The 17,335-nt window shown below is 44.9% G+C and overlaps 11 non-coding genes across 11 annotated transcripts; all 11 read left to right on the forward strand.

Annotated features, from left to right (window-relative positions):
• The first annotated feature begins 223 nt into the window (after positions 1 to 223).
• Positions 224 to 414, forward strand: LOC141229551 (U2 spliceosomal RNA). The gene has a single exon (XR_012296210.1). It is a non-coding gene; the product is annotated as a U2 spliceosomal RNA (small nuclear RNA).
• Positions 415 to 1,529: 1,115 nt separating this feature from the next.
• Positions 1,530 to 1,720, forward strand: LOC141229552 (U2 spliceosomal RNA). The gene has a single exon (XR_012296211.1). It is a non-coding gene; the product is annotated as a U2 spliceosomal RNA (small nuclear RNA).
• Positions 1,721 to 2,835: 1,115 nt separating this feature from the next.
• Positions 2,836 to 3,026, forward strand: LOC141229724 (U2 spliceosomal RNA). Its single transcript, XR_012296347.1, has one exon. It is a non-coding gene; the product is annotated as a U2 spliceosomal RNA (small nuclear RNA).
• Positions 3,027 to 4,141: 1,115 nt separating this feature from the next.
• LOC141229553 (U2 spliceosomal RNA) lies at positions 4,142 to 4,332 on the forward strand. Its single transcript, XR_012296212.1, has one exon. It is a non-coding gene; the product is annotated as a U2 spliceosomal RNA (small nuclear RNA).
• Positions 4,333 to 5,447: 1,115 nt separating this feature from the next.
• Positions 5,448 to 5,638, forward strand: LOC141229554 (U2 spliceosomal RNA). Its single transcript, XR_012296213.1, has one exon. It is a non-coding gene; the product is annotated as a U2 spliceosomal RNA (small nuclear RNA).
• A 1,115-nt stretch (positions 5,639 to 6,753) lies between these two features.
• On the forward strand, positions 6,754 to 6,944 carry LOC141229555 (U2 spliceosomal RNA). The gene has a single exon (XR_012296214.1). It is a non-coding gene; the product is annotated as a U2 spliceosomal RNA (small nuclear RNA).
• Positions 6,945 to 8,059: 1,115 nt separating this feature from the next.
• Positions 8,060 to 8,250, forward strand: LOC141229556 (U2 spliceosomal RNA). The gene has a single exon (XR_012296215.1). It is a non-coding gene; the product is annotated as a U2 spliceosomal RNA (small nuclear RNA).
• A 1,115-nt stretch (positions 8,251 to 9,365) lies between these two features.
• Positions 9,366 to 9,556, forward strand: LOC141229558 (U2 spliceosomal RNA). The gene has a single exon (XR_012296217.1). It is a non-coding gene; the product is annotated as a U2 spliceosomal RNA (small nuclear RNA).
• Positions 9,557 to 10,665: 1,109 nt separating this feature from the next.
• Positions 10,666 to 10,856, forward strand: LOC141229559 (U2 spliceosomal RNA). Its single transcript, XR_012296218.1, has one exon. It is a non-coding gene; the product is annotated as a U2 spliceosomal RNA (small nuclear RNA).
• A 1,115-nt stretch (positions 10,857 to 11,971) lies between these two features.
• Positions 11,972 to 12,162, forward strand: LOC141229735 (U2 spliceosomal RNA). Its single transcript, XR_012296358.1, has one exon. It is a non-coding gene; the product is annotated as a U2 spliceosomal RNA (small nuclear RNA).
• Positions 12,163 to 13,272: 1,110 nt separating this feature from the next.
• On the forward strand, positions 13,273 to 13,463 carry LOC141229561 (U2 spliceosomal RNA). The gene has a single exon (XR_012296219.1). It is a non-coding gene; the product is annotated as a U2 spliceosomal RNA (small nuclear RNA).
• The last annotated feature ends 3,872 nt before the right edge of the window (positions 13,464 to 17,335 follow it).

The raw sequence follows: 17,335 nt of genomic DNA on the forward strand, positions 1-17,335 counted from the left end.
GGCGGGTGGGAACAGCAGGGGGTGAAGGTGCTGTGTTTAAAGAGGTGGAGTTATGCAGATCTAAAACGCGTGGATCGCAGCAGCAGCAAGCCGAAAAGTGCAGGCATGTAAGGGATCTAGAGGTTGACAACATGTCTTCTTAACGGGAGTCCAGGAGCTCATCTCCACAAATGGACTTTTCAGGATCCTTGGGTGGCTCCGTAGTTTGAAACCAATTCTGGTTATCGCTTCTCGGCCTTTTGGCTAAGATCAAGTGTAGTATCTGTTCTTATCAGTTTAATATCTGATACGTCCCCTATCTGGGGACCATATATTAAATGGATTTTTAGAACAGGGAGATGGAAAAAGAGCTTGCTCTGTCCACTCCACGCATTGACCTGGTATTGCAGTATCTCCAGGACCGGTGCACCCCTTCTTTAATGCAGTTTCTAAAATCAGAAAGAATTGAATTCAATGTTTTTTGTTCATTTTGCTTGTTTGTCGGATTTTGGGATGGACTCTTTGGCTTTGCTTTTCCTCTCCTCATTGGATTTTTCATGTTCAAAGTTGCAGAAGCCAGATTACAAGCTCATTTTGGTTCAACTTCAGCAACTGTGCATTGCATTGCCATGTAATGTGATGCAATGCTATCTTTCTAGCTCTCCCTTTTTACTTCCTTTTGGATAAACAGACATATTATGCAAGCATTTTGGAGCTTTCACCTAAATAACTACAGGTGGTGAGATAAGCTGCACAATATAATTGACCTTTCAGTATATTGTTGCACACACACCATCTATTTAGCAAATGCCCTTGTTATCAACAGCAGCCTTTTAAACTCACCTGAGCTAACAGGTATGTGCGCTGGTTACTCTGCTGCGCTTAAAATTTCTTTTTTGGTTTGCTACAATGCCTTTTCTGAAACGTTGTCTCCTTCTGCTGGAACACTGATTTCTTTCATTTAATGCCTGCAGACTATAAAAGAGAACCCAACCCAAAAAGTTTGGTTGATTAGTCTGTGGCATTCTGTTAAACTGTTGCTTATGGCGGTCTCTGTGAGCTTCTCAGCGACATTCAGCCAGCCAGGTATCCTGCCTGCAGTAGATGGAATGTGGCAATGGAACGCTGGCTGCGCGTGTCATAATAGGCTCTGAGCCTTTATATACCTGTGCACAGCAGCAGCCACCTTCAGTCTGCTGCTGGACAGCCAGCAGCAGCAGCAGCAGGAGAGGTATGTAATCAGGAGCCCTCCTGCTAAGGGTAGACAGCTGCTCGTTCCACCCCACCCCCTGCCTTAATTGGTTCTCCTCCCTTCCAACGGTGTTGAGGCGGGTGGGAACAGCAGGGGGTGAAGGTGCTGTGTTTAAAGAGGTGGAGTTATGCAGATCTAAAACGCGTGGATTGCAGCAGCAGCAAGCCGAAAAGTGCAGGCATGTAAGGGATCTAGAGGTTGACAACATGTCTTCTTAACGGGAGTCCAGGAGCTCATCTCCACAAATGGACTTTTCAGGATCCTTGGGTGGCTCCGTAGTTTGAAACCAATTCTGGTTATCGCTTCTCGGCCTTTTGGCTAAGATCAAGTGTAGTATCTGTTCTTATCAGTTTAATATCTGATACGTCCCCTATCTGGGGACCATATATTAAATGGATTTTTAGAACAGGGAGATGGAAAAAGAGCTTGCTCTGTCCACTCCACGCATTGACCTGGTATTGCAGTATCTCCAGGACCGGTGCACCCCTTCTTTAATGCAGTTTCTAAAATCAGAAAGAATTGAATTCAATGTTTTTTGTTCATTTTGCTTGTTTGTCGGATTTTGGGATGGACTCTTTGGCTTTGCTTTTCTTCTCCTCATTGGATTTTTCATGTTCAAAGTTGCAGAAGCCAGATTACAAGCTCATTTTGGTTCAACTTCAGCAACTGTGCATTGCATTGCCATGTAATGTGATGCAATGCTATCTTTCTAGCTCTCCCTTTTTACTTCCTTTTGGATAAACAGACATATTAGGCAAGCATTTTGGAGCTTTCACCTAAATAACTACAGGTGGTGAGATAAGCTGCACAATATAATTGACCTTTCAGTATATTGTTGCACACACACCATCTATTTAGCAAATGCCCTTGTTATCAACAGCAGCCTTTTAAACTCACCTGAGCTAACAGGTATGTGCGCTGGTTACTCTGCTGCGCTTAAAATTTCTTTTTTGGTTTGCTACAATGCCTTTTCTGAAACGTTGTCTCCTTCTGCTGGAACACTGACTTCTTTCATTTAATGCCTGCAGACTATAAAAGAGAACCCAACCCAAAAAGTTTGGTTGATTAGTCTGTGGCATTCTGTTAAACTGTTGCTTATGGCGGTCTCTGTGAGCTTCTCAGCGACATTCAGCCAGCCAGGTATCCTGCCTGCAGTAGATGGAATGTGGCAATGGAACGCTGGCTGCGCGTGTCATAATAGGCTCTGAGCCTTTATATACCTGTGCACAGCAGCAGCCACCTTCAGTCTGCTGCTGGACAGCCAGCAGCAGCAGCAGCAGGAGAGGTATGTAATCAGGAGCCCTCCTGCTAAGGGTAGACAGCTGCTCGTTCCACCCCACCCCCCGCCTTAATTGGTTCTCCTCCCTTCCAACGGTGTTGAGGCGGGTGGGAACAGCAGGGGGTGAAGGTGCTGTGTTTAAAGAGGTGGAGTTATGCAGATCTAAAACGCGTGGATTGCAGCAGCAGCAAGCCGAAAAGTGCAGGCATGTAAGGGATCTAGAGGTTGACAACATGTCTTCTTAACGGGAGTCCAGGAGCTCATCTCCACAAATGGACTTTTCAGGATCCTTGGGTGGCTCCGTAGTTTGAAACCAATTCTGGTTATCGCTTCTCGGCCTTTTGGCTAAGATCAAGTGTAGTATCTGTTCTTATCAGTTTAATATCTGATACGTCCCCTATCTGGGGACCATATATTAAATGGATTTTTAGAACAGGGAGATGGAAAAAGAGCTTGCTCTGTCCACTCCACGCATTGACCTGGAATTGCAGTATCTCCAGGACCGGTGCACCCCTTCTTTAATGCAGTTTCTAAAATCAGAAAGAATTGAATTCAATGTTTTTTGTTCATTTTGCTTGTTTGTCGGATTTTGGGATGGACTCTTTGGCTTTGCTTTTCTTCTCCTCATTGGATTTTTCATGTTCAAAGTTGCAGAAGCCAGATTACAAGCTCATTTTGGTTCAACTTCAGCAACTGTGCATTGCATTGCCATGTAATGTGATGCAATGCTATCTTTCTAGCTCTCCCTTTTTACTTCCTTTTGGATAAACAGACATATTAGGCAAGCATTTTGGAGCTTTCACCTAAATAACTACAGGTGGTGAGATAAGCTGCACAATATAATTGACCTTTCAGTATATTGTTGCACACACACCATCTATTTAGCAAATGCCCTTGTTATCAACAGCAGCCTTTTAAACTCACCTGAGCTAACAGGTATGTGCGCTGGTTACTCTGCTGCGCTTAAAATTTCTTTTTTGGTTTGCTACAATGCCTTTTCTGAAACGTTGTCTCCTTCTGCTGGAACACTGACTTCTTTCATTTAATGCCTGCAGACTATAAAAGAGAACCCAACCCAAAAAGTTTGGTTGATTAGTCTGTGGCATTCTGTTAAACTGTTGCTTATGGCGGTCTCTGTGAGCTTCTCAGCGACATTCAGCCAGCCAGGTATCCTGCCTGCAGTAGATGGAATGTGGCAATGGAACGCTGGCTGCGCGTGTCATAATAGGCTCTGAGCCTTTATATACCTGTGCACAGCAGCAGCCACCTTCAGTCTGCTGCTGGACAGCCAGCAGCAGCAGCAGCAGGAGAGGTATGTAATCAGGAGCCCTCCTGCTAAGGGTAGACAGCTGCTCGTTCCACCCCACCCCCCGCCTTAATTGGTTCTCCTCCCTTCCAACGGTGTTGAGGCGGGTGGGAACAGCAGGGGGTGAAGGTGCTGTGTTTAAAGAGGTGGAGTTATGCAGATCTAAAACGCGTGGATCGCAGCAGCAGCAAGCCGAAAAGTGCAGGCATGTAAGGGATCTAGAGGTTGACAACATGTCTTCTTAACGGGAGTCCAGGAGCTCATCTCCACAAATGGACTTTTCAGGATCCTTGGGTGGCTCCGTAGTTTGAAACCAATTCTGGTTATCGCTTCTCGGCCTTTTGGCTAAGATCAAGTGTAGTATCTGTTCTTATCAGTTTAATATCTGATACGTCCCCTATCTGGGGACCATATATTAAATGGATTTTTAGAACAGGGAGATGGAAAAAGAGCTTGCTCTGTCCACTCCACGCATTGACCTGGTATTGCAGTATCTCCAGGACCGGTGCACCCCTTCTTTAATGCAGTTTCTAAAATCAGAAAGAATTGAATTCAATGTTTTTTGTTCATTTTGCTTGTTTGTCGGATTTTGGGATGGACTCTTTGGCTTTGCTTTTCCTCTCCTCATTGGATTTTTCATGTTCAAAGTTGCAGAAGCCAGATTACAAGCTCATTTTGGTTCAACTTCAGCAACTGTGCATTGCATTGCCATGTAATGTGATGCAATGCTATCTTTCTAGCTCTCCCTTTTTACTTCCTTTTGGATAAACAGACATATTATGCAAGCATTTTGGAGCTTTCACCTAAATAACTACAGGTGGTGAGATAAGCTGCACAATATAATTGACCTTTCAGTATATTGTTGCACACACACCATCTATTTAGCAAATGCCCTTGTTATCAACAGCAGCCTTTTAAACTCACCTGAGCTAACAGGTATGTGCGCTGGTTACTCTGCTGCGCTTAAAATTTCTTTTTTGGTTTGCTACAATGCCTTTTCTGAAACGTTGTCTCCTTCTGCTGGAACACTGATTTCTTTCATTTAATGCCTGCAGACTATAAAAGAGAACCCAACCCAAAAAGTTTGGTTGATTAGTCTGTGGCATTCTGTTAAACTGTTGCTTATGGCGGTCTCTGTGAGCTTCTCAGCGACATTCAGCCAGCCAGGTATCCTGCCTGCAGTAGATGGAATGTGGCAATGGAACGCTGGCTGCGCGTGTCATAATAGGCTCTGAGCCTTTATATACCTGTGCACAGCAGCAGCCACCTTCAGTCTGCTGCTGGACAGCCAGCAGCAGCAGCAGCAGGAGAGGTATGTAATCAGGAGCCCTCCTGCTAAGGGTAGACAGCTGCTCGTTCCACCCCACCCCCCGCCTTAATTGGTTCTCCTCCCTTCCAACGGTGTTGAGGCGGGTGGGAACAGCAGGGGGTGAAGGTGCTGTGTTTAAAGAGGTGGAGTTATGCAGATCTAAAACGCGTGGATTGCAGCAGCAGCAAGCCGAAAAGTGCAGGCATGTAAGGGATCTAGAGGTTGACAACATGTCTTCTTAACGGGAGTCCAGGAGCTCATCTCCACAAATGGACTTTTCAGGATCCTTGGGTGGCTCCGTAGTTTGAAACCAATTCTGGTTATCGCTTCTCGGCCTTTTGGCTAAGATCAAGTGTAGTATCTGTTCTTATCAGTTTAATATCTGATACGTCCCCTATCTGGGGACCATATATTAAATGGATTTTTAGAACAGGGAGATGGAAAAAGAGCTTGCTCTGTCCACTCCACGCATTGACCTGGTATTGCAGTATCTCCAGGACCGGTGCACCCCTTCTTTAATGCAGTTTCTAAAATCAGAAAGAATTGAATTCAATGTTTTTTGTTCATTTTGCTTGTTTGTCGGATTTTGGGATGGACTCTTTGGCTTTGCTTTTCTTCTCCTCATTGGATTTTTCATGTTCAAAGTTGCAGAAGCCAGATTACAAGCTCATTTTGGTTCAACTTCAGCAACTGTGCATTGCATTGCCATGTAATGTGATGCAATGCTATCTTTCTAGCTCTCCCTTTTTACTTCCTTTTGGATAAACAGACATATTAGGCAAGCATTTTGGAGCTTTCACCTAAATAACTACAGGTGGTGAGATAAGCTGCACAATATAATTGACCTTTCAGTATATTGTTGCACACACACCATCTATTTAGCAAATGCCCTTGTTATCAACAGCAGCCTTTTAAACTCACCTGAGCTAACAGGTATGTGCGCTGGTTACTCTGCTGCGCTTAAAATTTCTTTTTTGGTTTGCTACAATGCCTTTTCTGAAACGTTGTCTCCTTCTGCTGGAACACTGACTTCTTTCATTTAATGCCTGCAGACTATAAAAGAGAACCCAACCCAAAAAGTTTGGTTGATTAGTCTGTGGCATTCTGTTAAACTGTTGCTTATGGCGGTCTCTGTGAGCTTCTCAGCGACATTCAGCCAGCCAGGTATCCTGCCTGCAGTAGATGGAATGTGGCAATGGAACGCTGGCTGCGCGTGTCATAATAGGCTCTGAGCCTTTATATACCTGTGCACAGCAGCAGCCACCTTCAGTCTGCTGCTGGACAGCCAGCAGCAGCAGCAGCAGGAGAGGTATGTAATCAGGAGCCCTCCTGCTAAGGGTAGACAGCTGCTCGTTCCACCCCACCCCCCGCCTTAATTGGTTCTCCTCCCTTCCAACGGTGTTGAGGCGGGTGGGAACAGCAGGGGGTGAAGGTGCTGTGTTTAAAGAGGTGGAGTTATGCAGATCTAAAACGCGTGGATTGCAGCAGCAGCAAGCCGAAAAGTGCAGGCATGTAAGGGATCTAGAGGTTGACAACATGTCTTCTTAACGGGAGTCCAGGAGCTCATCTCCACAAATGGACTTTTCAGGATCCTTGGGTGGCTCCGTAGTTTGAAACCAATTCTGGTTATCGCTTCTCGGCCTTTTGGCTAAGATCAAGTGTAGTATCTGTTCTTATCAGTTTAATATCTGATACGTCCCCTATCTGGGGACCATATATTAAATGGATTTTTAGAACAGGGAGATGGAAAAAGAGCTTGCTCTGTCCACTCCACGCATTGACCTGGTATTGCAGTATCTCCAGGACCGGTGCACCCCTTCTTTAATGCAGTTTCTAAAATCAGAAAGAATTGAATTCAATGTTTTTTGTTCATTTTGCTTGTTTGTCGGATTTTGGGATGGACTCTTTGGCTTTGCTTTTCTTCTCCTCATTGGATTTTTCATGTTCAAAGTTGCAGAAGCCAGATTACAAGCTCATTTTGGTTCAACTTCAGCAACTGTGCATTGCATTGCCATGTAATGTGATGCAATGCTATCTTTCTAGCTCTCCCTTTTTACTTCCTTTTGGATAAACAGACATATTAGGCAAGCATTTTGGAGCTTTCACCTAAATAACTACAGGTGGTGAGATAAGCTGCACAATATAATTGACCTTTCAGTATATTGTTGCACACACACCATCTATTTAGCAAATGCCCTTGTTATCAACAGCAGCCTTTTAAACTCACCTGAGCTAACAGGTATGTGCGCTGGTTACTCTGCTGCGCTTAAAATTTCTTTTTTGGTTTGCTACAATGCCTTTTCTGAAACGTTGTCTCCTTCTGCTGGAACACTGACTTCTTTCATTTAATGCCTGCAGACTATAAAAGAGAACCCAACCCAAAAAGTTTGGTTGATTAGTCTGTGGCATTCTGTTAAACTGTTGCTTATGGCGGTCTCTGTGAGCTTCTCAGCGACATTCAGCCAGCCAGGTATCCTGCCTGCAGTAGATGGAATGTGGCAATGGAACGCTGGCTGCGCGTGTCATAATAGGCTCTGAGCCTTTATATACCTGTGCACAGCAGCAGCCACCTTCAGTCTGCTGCTGGACAGCCAGCAGCAGCAGCAGCAGGAGAGGTATGTAATCAGGAGCCCTCCTGCTAAGGGTAGACAGCTGCTCGTTCCACCCCACCCCCCGCCTTAATTGGTTCTCCTGCCTTCCAACGGTGTTGAGGCGGGTGGGAACAGCAGGGGGTGAAGGTGCTGTGTTTAAAGAGGTGGAGTTATGCAGATCTAAAACGCGTGGATCGCAGCAGCAGCAAGCCGAAAAGTGCAGGCATGTAAGGGATCTAGAGGTTGACAACATGTCTTCTTAACGGGAGTCCAGGAGCTCATCTCCACAAATGGACTTTTCAGGATCCTTGGGTGGCTCCGTAGTTTGAAACCAATTCTGGTTATCGCTTCTCGGCCTTTTGGCTAAGATCAAGTGTAGTATCTGTTCTTATCAGTTTAATATCTGATACGTCCCCTATCTGGGGACCATATATTAAATGGATTTTTAGAACAGGGAGATGGAAAAAGAGCTTGCTCTGTCCACTCCACGCATTGACCTGGTATTGCAGTATCTCCAGGACCGGTGCACCCCTTCTTTAATGCAGTTTCTAAAATCAGAAAGAATTGAATTCAATGTTTTTTGTTCATTTTGCTTGTTTGTCGGATTTTGGGATGGACTCTTTGGCTTTGCTTTTCTTCTCCTCATTGGATTTTTCATGTTCAAAGTTGCAGAAGCCAGATTACAAGCTCATTTTGGTTCAACTTCAGCAACTGTGCATTGCATTGCCATGTAATGTGATGCAATGCTATCTTTCTAGCTCTCCCTTTTTACTTCCTTTTGGATAAACAGACATATTAGGCAAGCATTTTGGAGCTTTCACCTAAATAACTACAGGTGGTGAGATAAGCTGCACAATATAATTGACCTTTCAGTATATTGTTGCACACACACCATCTATTTAGCAAATGCCCTTGTTATCAACAGCAGCCTTTTAAACTCACCTGAGCTAACAGGTATGTGCGCTGGTTACTCTGCTGCGCTTAAAATTTCTTTTTTGGTTTGCTACAATGCCTTTTCTGAAACGTTGTCTCCTTCTGCTGGAACACTGACTTCTTTCATTTAATGCCTGCAGACTATAAAAGAGAACCGAACCCAAAAAGTTTGGTTGATTAGTCTGTGGCATTCTGTTAAACTGTTGCTTATGGCGGTCTCTGTGAGCTTCTCAGCGACATTCAGCCAGCCAGGTATCCTGCCTGCAGTAGATGGAATGTGGCAATGGAACGCTGGCTGCGCGTGTCATAGTAGGCTCTGAGCCTTTATATACCTGTGCACAGCAGCAGCCACCTTCAGTCTGCTGCTGGACAGCCAGCAGCAGCAGCAGCAGGAGAGGTATGTAATCAGGAGCCCTCCTGCTAAGGGTAGACAGCTGCTCGTTCCACCCCACCCCCCGCCTTAATTGGTTCTCCTCCCTTCCAACGGTGTTGAGGCGGGTGGGAACAGCAGGGGGTGAAGGTGCTGTGTTTAAAGAGGTGGAGTTATGCAGATCTAAAACGCGTGGATCGCAGCAGCAGCAAGCCGAAAAGTGCAGGCATGTAAGGGATCTAGAGGTTGACAACATGTCTTCTTAACGGGAGTCCAGGAGCTCATCTCCACAAATGGACTTTTCAGGATCCTTGGGTGGCTCCGTAGTTTGAAACCAATTCTGGTTATCGCTTCTCGGCCTTTTGGCTAAGATCAAGTGTAGTATCTGTTCTTATCAGTTTAATATCTGATACGTCCCCTATCTGGGGACCATATATTAAATGGATTTTTAGAACAGGGAGATGGAAAAAGAGCTTGCTCTGTCCACTCCACGCATTGACCTGGTATTGCAGTATCTCCAGGACCGGTGCACCCCTTCTTTAATGCAGTTTCTAAAATCAGAAAGAATTGAATTCAATGTTTTTTGTTCATTTTGCTTGTTTGTCGGATTTTGGGATGGACTCTTTGGCTTTGCTTTTCCTCTCCTCATTGGATTTTTCATGTTCAAAGTTGCAGAAGCCAGATTACAAGCTCATTTTGGTTCAACTTCAGCAACTGTGCATTGCATTGCCATGTAATGTGATGCAATGCTATCTTTCTAGCTCTCCCTTTTTACTTCCTTTTGGATAAACAGACATATTAGGCAAGCATTTTGGAGCTTTCACCTAAATAACTACAGGTGGTGAGATAAGCTGCACAATATAATTGACCTTTCAGTATATTGTTGCACACACACCATCTATTTAGCAAATGCCCTTGTTATCAACAGCAGCCTTTTAAACTCACCTGAGCTAACAGGTATGTGCGCTGGTTACTCTGCTGCGCTTAAAATTTCTTTTTTGGTTTGCTACAATGCCTTTTCTGAAACGTTGTCTCCTTCTGCTGGAACACTGACTTCTTTCATTTAATGCCTGCAGACTATAAAAGAGAACCCAACCCAAAAAGTTTGGTTGATTAGTCTGTGGCATTCTGTTAAACTGTTGCTTATGGCGGTCTCTGTGAGCTTCTCAGCGACATTCAGCCAGCCAGGTATCCTGCCTGCAGTAGATGGAATGTGGCAATGGAACGCTGGCTGCGCGTGTCATAATAGGCTCTGAGCCTTTATATACCTGTGCACAGCAGCAGCCACCTTCAGTCTGCTGCTGGACAGCCAGCAGCAGCAGGAGAGGTATGTAATCAGGAGCCCTCCTGCTAAGGGTAGACAGCTGCTCGTTCCACCCCACCCCCCGCCTTAATTGGTTCTCCTCCCTTCCAACGGTGTTGAGGCGGGTGGGAACAGCAGGGGGTGAAGGTGCTGTGTTTAAAGAGGTGGAGTTATGCAGATCTAAAACGCGTGGATTGCAGCAGCAGCAAGCCGAAAAGTGCAGGCATGTAAGGGATCTAGAGGTTGACAACATGTCTTCTTAACGGGAGTCCAGGAGCTCATCTCCACAAATGGACTTTTCAGGATCCTTGGGTGGCTCCGTAGTTTGAAACCAATTCTGGTTATCGCTTCTCGGCCTTTTGGCTAAGATCAAGTGTAGTATCTGTTCTTATCAGTTTAATATCTGATACGTCCCCTATCTGGGGACCATATATTAAATGGATTTTTAGAACAGGGAGATGGAAAAAGAGCTTGCTCTGTCCACTCCACGCATTGACCTGGTATTGCAGTATCTCCAGGACCGGTGCACCCCTTCTTTAATGCAGTTTCTAAAATCAGAAAGAATTGAATTCAATGTTTTTTGTTCATTTTGCTTGTTTGTCGGATTTTGGGATGGACTCTTTGGCTTTGCTTTTCTTCTCCTCATTGGATTTTTCATGTTCAAAGTTGCAGAAGCCAGATTACAAGCTCATTTTGGTTCAACTTCAGCAACTGTGCATTGCATTGCCATGTAATGTGATGCAATGCTATCTTTCTAGCTCTCCCTTTTTACTTCCTTTTGGATAAACAGACATATTAGGCAAGCATTTTGGAGCTTTCACCTAAATAACTACAGGTGGTGAGATAAGCTGCACAATATAATTGACCTTTCAGTATATTGTTGCACACACACCATCTATTTAGCAAATGCCCTTGTTATCAACAGCAGCCTTTTAAACTCACCTGAGCTAACAGGTATGTGCGCTGGTTACTCTGCTGCGCTTAAAATTTCTTTTTTGGTTTGCTACAATGCCTTTTCTGAAACGTTGTCTCCTTCTGCTGGAACACTGACTTCTTTCATTTAATGCCTGCAGACTATAAAAGAGAACCCAACCCAAAAAGTTTGGTTGATTAGTCTGTGGCATTCTGTTAAACTGTTGCTTATGGCGGTCTCTGTGAGCTTCTCAGCGACATTCAGCCAGCCAGGTATCCTGCCTGCAGTAGATGGAATGTGGCAATGGAACGCTGGCTGCGCGTGTCATAATAGGCTCTGAGCCTTTATATACCTGTGCACAGCAGCAGCCACCTTCAGTCTGCTGCTGGACAGCCAGCAGCAGCAGCAGCAGGAGAGGTATGTAATCAGGAGCCCTCCTGCTAAGGGTAGACAGCTGCTTGTTCCACCCCACCCCCCGCCTTAATTGGTTCTCCTCCCTTCCAACGGTGTTGAGGCGGGTGGGAACAGCAGGGGGTGAAGGTGCTGTGTTTAAAGAGGTGGAGTTATGCAGATCTAAAACGCGTGGATTGCAGCAGCAGCAAGCCGAAAAGTGCAGGCATGTAAGGGATCTAGAGGTTGACAACATGTCTTCTTAACGGGAGTCCAGGAGCTCATCTCCACAAATGGACTTTTCAGGATCCTTGGGTGGCTCCGTAGTTTGAAACCAATTCTGGTTATCGCTTCTCGGCCTTTTGGCTAAGATCAAGTGTAGTATCTGTTCTTATCAGTTTAATATCTGATACGTCCCCTATCTGGGGACCATATATTAAATGGATTTTTAGAACAGGGAGATGGAAAAAGAGCTTGCTCTGTCCACTCCACGCATTGACCTGGAATTGCAGTATCTCCAGGACCGGTGCACCCCTTCTTTAATGCAGTTTCTAAAATCAGAAAGAATTGAATTCAATGTTTTTTGTTCATTTTGCTTGTTTGTCGGATTTTGGGATGGACTCTTTGGCTTTGCTTTTCTTCTCCTCATTGGATTTTTCATGTTCAAAGTTGCAGAAGCCAGATTACAAGCTCATTTTGGTTCAACTTCAGCAACTGTGCATTGCATTGCCATGTAATGTGATGCAATGCTATCTTTCTAGCTCTCCCTTTTTACTTCCTTTTGGATAAATAGACATATTAGGCAAGCATTTTGGAGCTTTCACCTAAATAACTACAGGTGGTGAGATAAGCTGCACAATATAATTGACCTTTCAGTATATTGTTGCACACACACCATCTATTTAGCAAATGCCCTTGTTATCAACAGCAGCCTTTTAAACTCACCTGAGCTAACAGGTATGTGCGCTGGTTACTGCGCTTAAAATTTCTTTTTTGGTTTGCTACAATGCCTTTTCTGAAACGTTGTCTCCTTCTGCTGGAACACTGACTTCTTTCATTTAATGCCTGCAGACTATAAAAGAGAACCCAACCCAAAAAGTTTGGTTGATTAGTCTGTGGCATTCTGTTAAACTGTTGCTTATGGCGGTCTCTGTGAGCTTCTCAGCGACATTCAGCCAGCCAGGTATCCTGCCTGCAGTAGATGGAATGTGGCAATGGAACGCTGGCTGCGCGTGTCATAATAGGCTCTGAGCCTTTATATACCTGTGCACAGCAGCAGCCACCTTCAGTCTGCTGCTGGACAGCCAGCAGCAGCAGCAGCAGGAGAGGTATGTAATCAGGAGCCCTCCTGCTAAGGGTAGACAGCTGCTCGTTCCACCCCACCCCCCGCCTTAATTGGTTCTCCTCCCTTCCAACGGTGTTGAGGCGGGTGGGAACAGCAGGGGGTGAAGGTGCTGTGTTTAAAGAGGTGGAGTTATGCAGATCTAAAACGCGTGGATTGCAGCAGCAGCAAGCCGAAAAGTGCAGGCATGTAAGGGATCTAGAGGTTGACAACATGTCTTCTTAACGGGAGTCCAGGAGCTCATCTCCACAAATGGACTTTTCAGGATCCTTGGGTGGCTCCGTAGTTTGAAACCAATTCTGGTTATCGCTTCTCGGCCTTTTGGCTAAGATCAAGTGTAGTATCTGTTCTTATCAGTTTAATATCTGATACGTCCCCTATCTGGGGACCATATATTAAATGGATTTTTAGAACAGGGAGATGGAAAAAGAGCTTGCTCTGTCCACTCCACGCATTGACCTGGTATTGCAGTATCTCCAGGACCGGTGCACCCCTTCTTTAATGCAGTTTCTAAAATCAGAAAGAATTGAATTCAATGTTTTTTGTTCATTTTGCTTGTTTGTCGGATTTTGGGATGGACTCTTTGGCTTTGCTTTTCTTCTCCTCATTGGATTTTTCATGTTCAAAGTTGCAGAAGCCAGATTACAAGCTCATTTTGGTTCAACTTCAGCAACTGTGCATTGCATTGCCATGTAATGTGATGCAATGCTATCTTTCTAGCTCTCCCTTTTTACTTCCTTTTGGATAAACAGACATATTAGGCAAGCATTTTGGAGCTTTCACCTAAATAACTACAGGTGGTGAGATAAGCTGCACAATATAATTGACCTTTCAGTATATTGTTGCACACACACCATCTATTTAGCAAATGCCCTTGTTATCAACAGCAGCCTTTTAAACTCACCTGAGCTAACAGGTATGTGCGCTGGTTACTCTGCTGCGCTTAAAATTTCTTTTTTGGTTTGCTACAATGCCTTTTCTGAAACGTTGTCTCCCTCTGCTGGAACACTGACTTCTTTCATTTAATGCCTGCAGACTATAAAAGAGAACCCAACCCAAAAAGTTTGGTTGATTAGTCTGTGGCATTCTGTTAAACTGTTGCTTATGGCGGTCTCTGTGAGCTTCTCAGCGACATTCAGCCAGCCAGGTATCCTGCCTGCAGTAGATGGAATGTGGCAATGGAACGCTGGCTGCGCGTGTCATAATAGGCTCTGAGCCTTTATATACCTGTGCACAGCAGCAGCCACCTTCAGTCTGCTGCTGGACAGCCAGCAGCAGCAGCAGCAGGAGAGGTATGTAATCAGGAGCCCTCCTGCTAAGGGTAGACAGCTGCTCGTTCCACCCCACCCCCCGCCTTAATTGGTTCTCCTCCCTTCCAACGGTGTTGAAGCGGGTGGGAACAGCAGGGGGTGAAGGTGCTGTGTTTAAAGAGGTGGAGTTATGCAGATCTAAAACGCGTGGATTGCAGCAGCAGCAAGCCGAAAAGTGCAGGCATGTAAGGGATCTAGAGGTTGACAACATGTCTTCTTAACGGGAGTCCAGGAGCTCATCTCCACAAATGGACTTTTCAGGATCCTTGGGTGGCTCCGTAGTTTGAAACCAATTCTGGTTATCGCTTCTCGGCCTTTTCGCTAAGACCAAGTGTCTTGTCTGGGGTCCTTGAGTGTTTTCCCTTGGCCTTCCGGCATCGCCATCTTGATGGCTTAAGCCGGTTGCTGCTTAAGGGGGAGAACGAGGAGGAACGAGAGAGTGATCATAATGGGCGTGAAGATACGCTATGCTGGGACCGATGACAATCGGGTTCGCAATGCATTCCGCATTGAAGTTGATGCTGCTGTCAGAGAGCGTTTCAATCTGTCGTATATGGTGCACGAGGTGATCTTCAAAATCCTGGAAGTGACAAGAGAAAACATCGTCTGCCTGCAGGAATCCCGGAAAGAAGGACGGTATGTCTTGGTGCTACAATCTATGGCGGCTTGCCGGAACCTGTATAAGAAGTTGAGGGAGCAGGAGAAGAATCCAACCTTGCATGGTTTGACTTTTACAGTCTTGTACTCCAAAGGTGATGTTCCCCTAGTCATATTTATGTATAATCCCTTTGTGCACGAACATGACATTGCGACTTTTCTTAAGAGGCATTGTGACTTTGTGAGCAACAGTCACAAAATCATGAACGAGGAGAACTTATGGACTGGCAAATACAGATATTTTGTCAGATTTGGGGAAAGTTCTTCGGAGCCTGGAGGTGTTCATTACCCTCCCCAAAGTTTCTCTATCGGGAGAGATAGGGGTATTCTCTTCTTTCCTGAGGCCCCAGTTTTTTGCAGGAAATGTAAGAAGTACGGACACTTACAAGAGGTTTGTACTGCTGTGCCTGTTTGCTCCAAGTGCAACCAAAGTGGGCATGTTGCTAAGGACTGTACCAATCCAATTGTTTGCAATGCTTGTGGTATGGAGGGGCATGCCTTTAAGGATTGTACTCGTCGTGCGAACGAGGGCAAGGCAAGGGCATACTCTGAGGTGGTCTCGAACTCTCCGAGGCCTAAGAGTGTGGCACCTGAGGCCGCAGTTTCTTCCAGGGTGAAGGTAGTGGAACAGCGTGTGGAGACTGCTCCAGTGAGGGCGTCTGCTGACCTACTGGTGGAGCCCGGGAGAGTGGAAGAGGTTCTGGCAGCTGAGATGGACATTTCTTCCTATCAGGGGGGTTTCATTGACTCCTTTTGTGAAGAACGTGAGGGAGCCTTGGAAATCCCAGGGGACCCGGCTCTCAGTTGGAGCAGTGAAAGTATGGATGAAGAGGGAGCTGGAGGTCAAGGAGACTTCACTGAGACTGGGGTGAGGTCTTCTGAGGAACCGGACCGCGCTAAGAATAAAAGGGCCCGGTTGTCTGAACCATCAAGTAGCCAATGCGTGGCAAGTCCGGTGAGTGAGCGGGATTACCCAGTGGTTTCTCTTTCTCCTGCGTCAACGGCTTACCTGGAGGAGAATTTGGAGTCCACTATCTTTCAGCTAAGTGGGAGTTCGCCGGATGACAAAGGATAAGGAAGGCATGTTTTTTTGCTGAGACTGGTGTTTCTGGTTTTTGAGCCAAAGAATGGTCTCTAAACCAAATTGGGACATTGCGTCCCTTAATGTAAGACTTTTAAAGTCTAGAGTTAGAAGATCTGTGATTCTGGACTTCTTACATAACCATTCTTTTGATATTATGTGTCTACAGGAGTGTGGTATAGAAGAACCCCTGGAAGACGCTGATTGGCCATATGGCCAGCATATCTGGTCTGGCTCTAGTGGGAATAAAAATGATGGAGTTGGGATAGTATTAAATAATAGAAATTTTGTTTTTGAATATTATAAGGTAATAGAGGTGGGTCGTTGCATCTCTGCAGTTGTGTGTGGGAGGGGGTGGAAAGTTAAAATTATAAATATTTATGGTCCTACAAAAAAAGAAGACAGGTTAAGTTTATTAGATAAATTATGTTTAGAATTACCTGGTAGGATCCCTGTGATAGTAACAGGTGATTTTAACTGTGTAACTGAGGGGAAAGTTGATGCCTCAGGAAAAAAATTGGCAAACATTATTTCTGATTTTTTCTCTTTTGATGCTGCTGAGGTTTATTTGGGGAAGCCACCACCACCAACCTATAAAGCTGACAGGGGTGGGATAACATCTAGGATTGATAGGATGTTTTTTTCTAAAAATATAATATGTGATGGTTTTTCTCAATTTTCAGTTCCTTTTTCGGACCATGTGTGCCTGAAAGGTGAGTTTAGAGGGGATTTAAGGCGGGTGCATGGGAGAGGTGTGTGGAAATTGAATGTGAGTTTGCTTGAGGATGAGAGAATTGTGAATGATTTTAAGAAAAAATATAGTTGGTGTAAATCTCAAAAGAGTAAGTTTGAAAGTGTGTTGGTGTGGTGGGATTGGATGAAGCATGAAGTGCAAAAGTTTTTTCGTCGATGGGGCTATAAAAAGGTTGCCATGGTTAGGAGTCAATATAAAGATTTAATGATGAGGGTGGAATGGCTGGAGAAAATGAGGATGTGTGGTGTGGATGTGGATGATTTGTTAAGAAGTGCGAGAGAGGAGTTGAAGAGGACTTTGGAGAGGAAGGGAAGGGAAATAATTTTTAGGTCAAAGGTGGTCCATCTTGATAAAGATGAAAAGTGTTCAAGATATTTCTTTAAAAAAATAAATGGTAAGAAGGAGGGTATGGAGGAGATTTTTGATGTGGATGGTGTTTGTGTGAGTGGGGAGGATGTAATGAAGGAAGTGGTCACGTTTTATGCTGAGTTGTTTGGCAGGAAGTGGGTGGATGAGAGTTTGAAAGAAGAAGTGCTTAAGACTTTGGATTGTAAGGTGGATAAGGA

Source organism: Phyllobates terribilis, unplaced genomic scaffold (genome assembly GCF_046119375.1).
Source record: "Phyllobates terribilis strain yellow unplaced genomic scaffold, ASM4611937v1 Scaffold_487__1_contigs__length_1357975, whole genome shotgun sequence".
NCBI lineage: Eukaryota > Metazoa > Chordata > Amphibia > Anura > Dendrobatidae > Phyllobates > Phyllobates terribilis.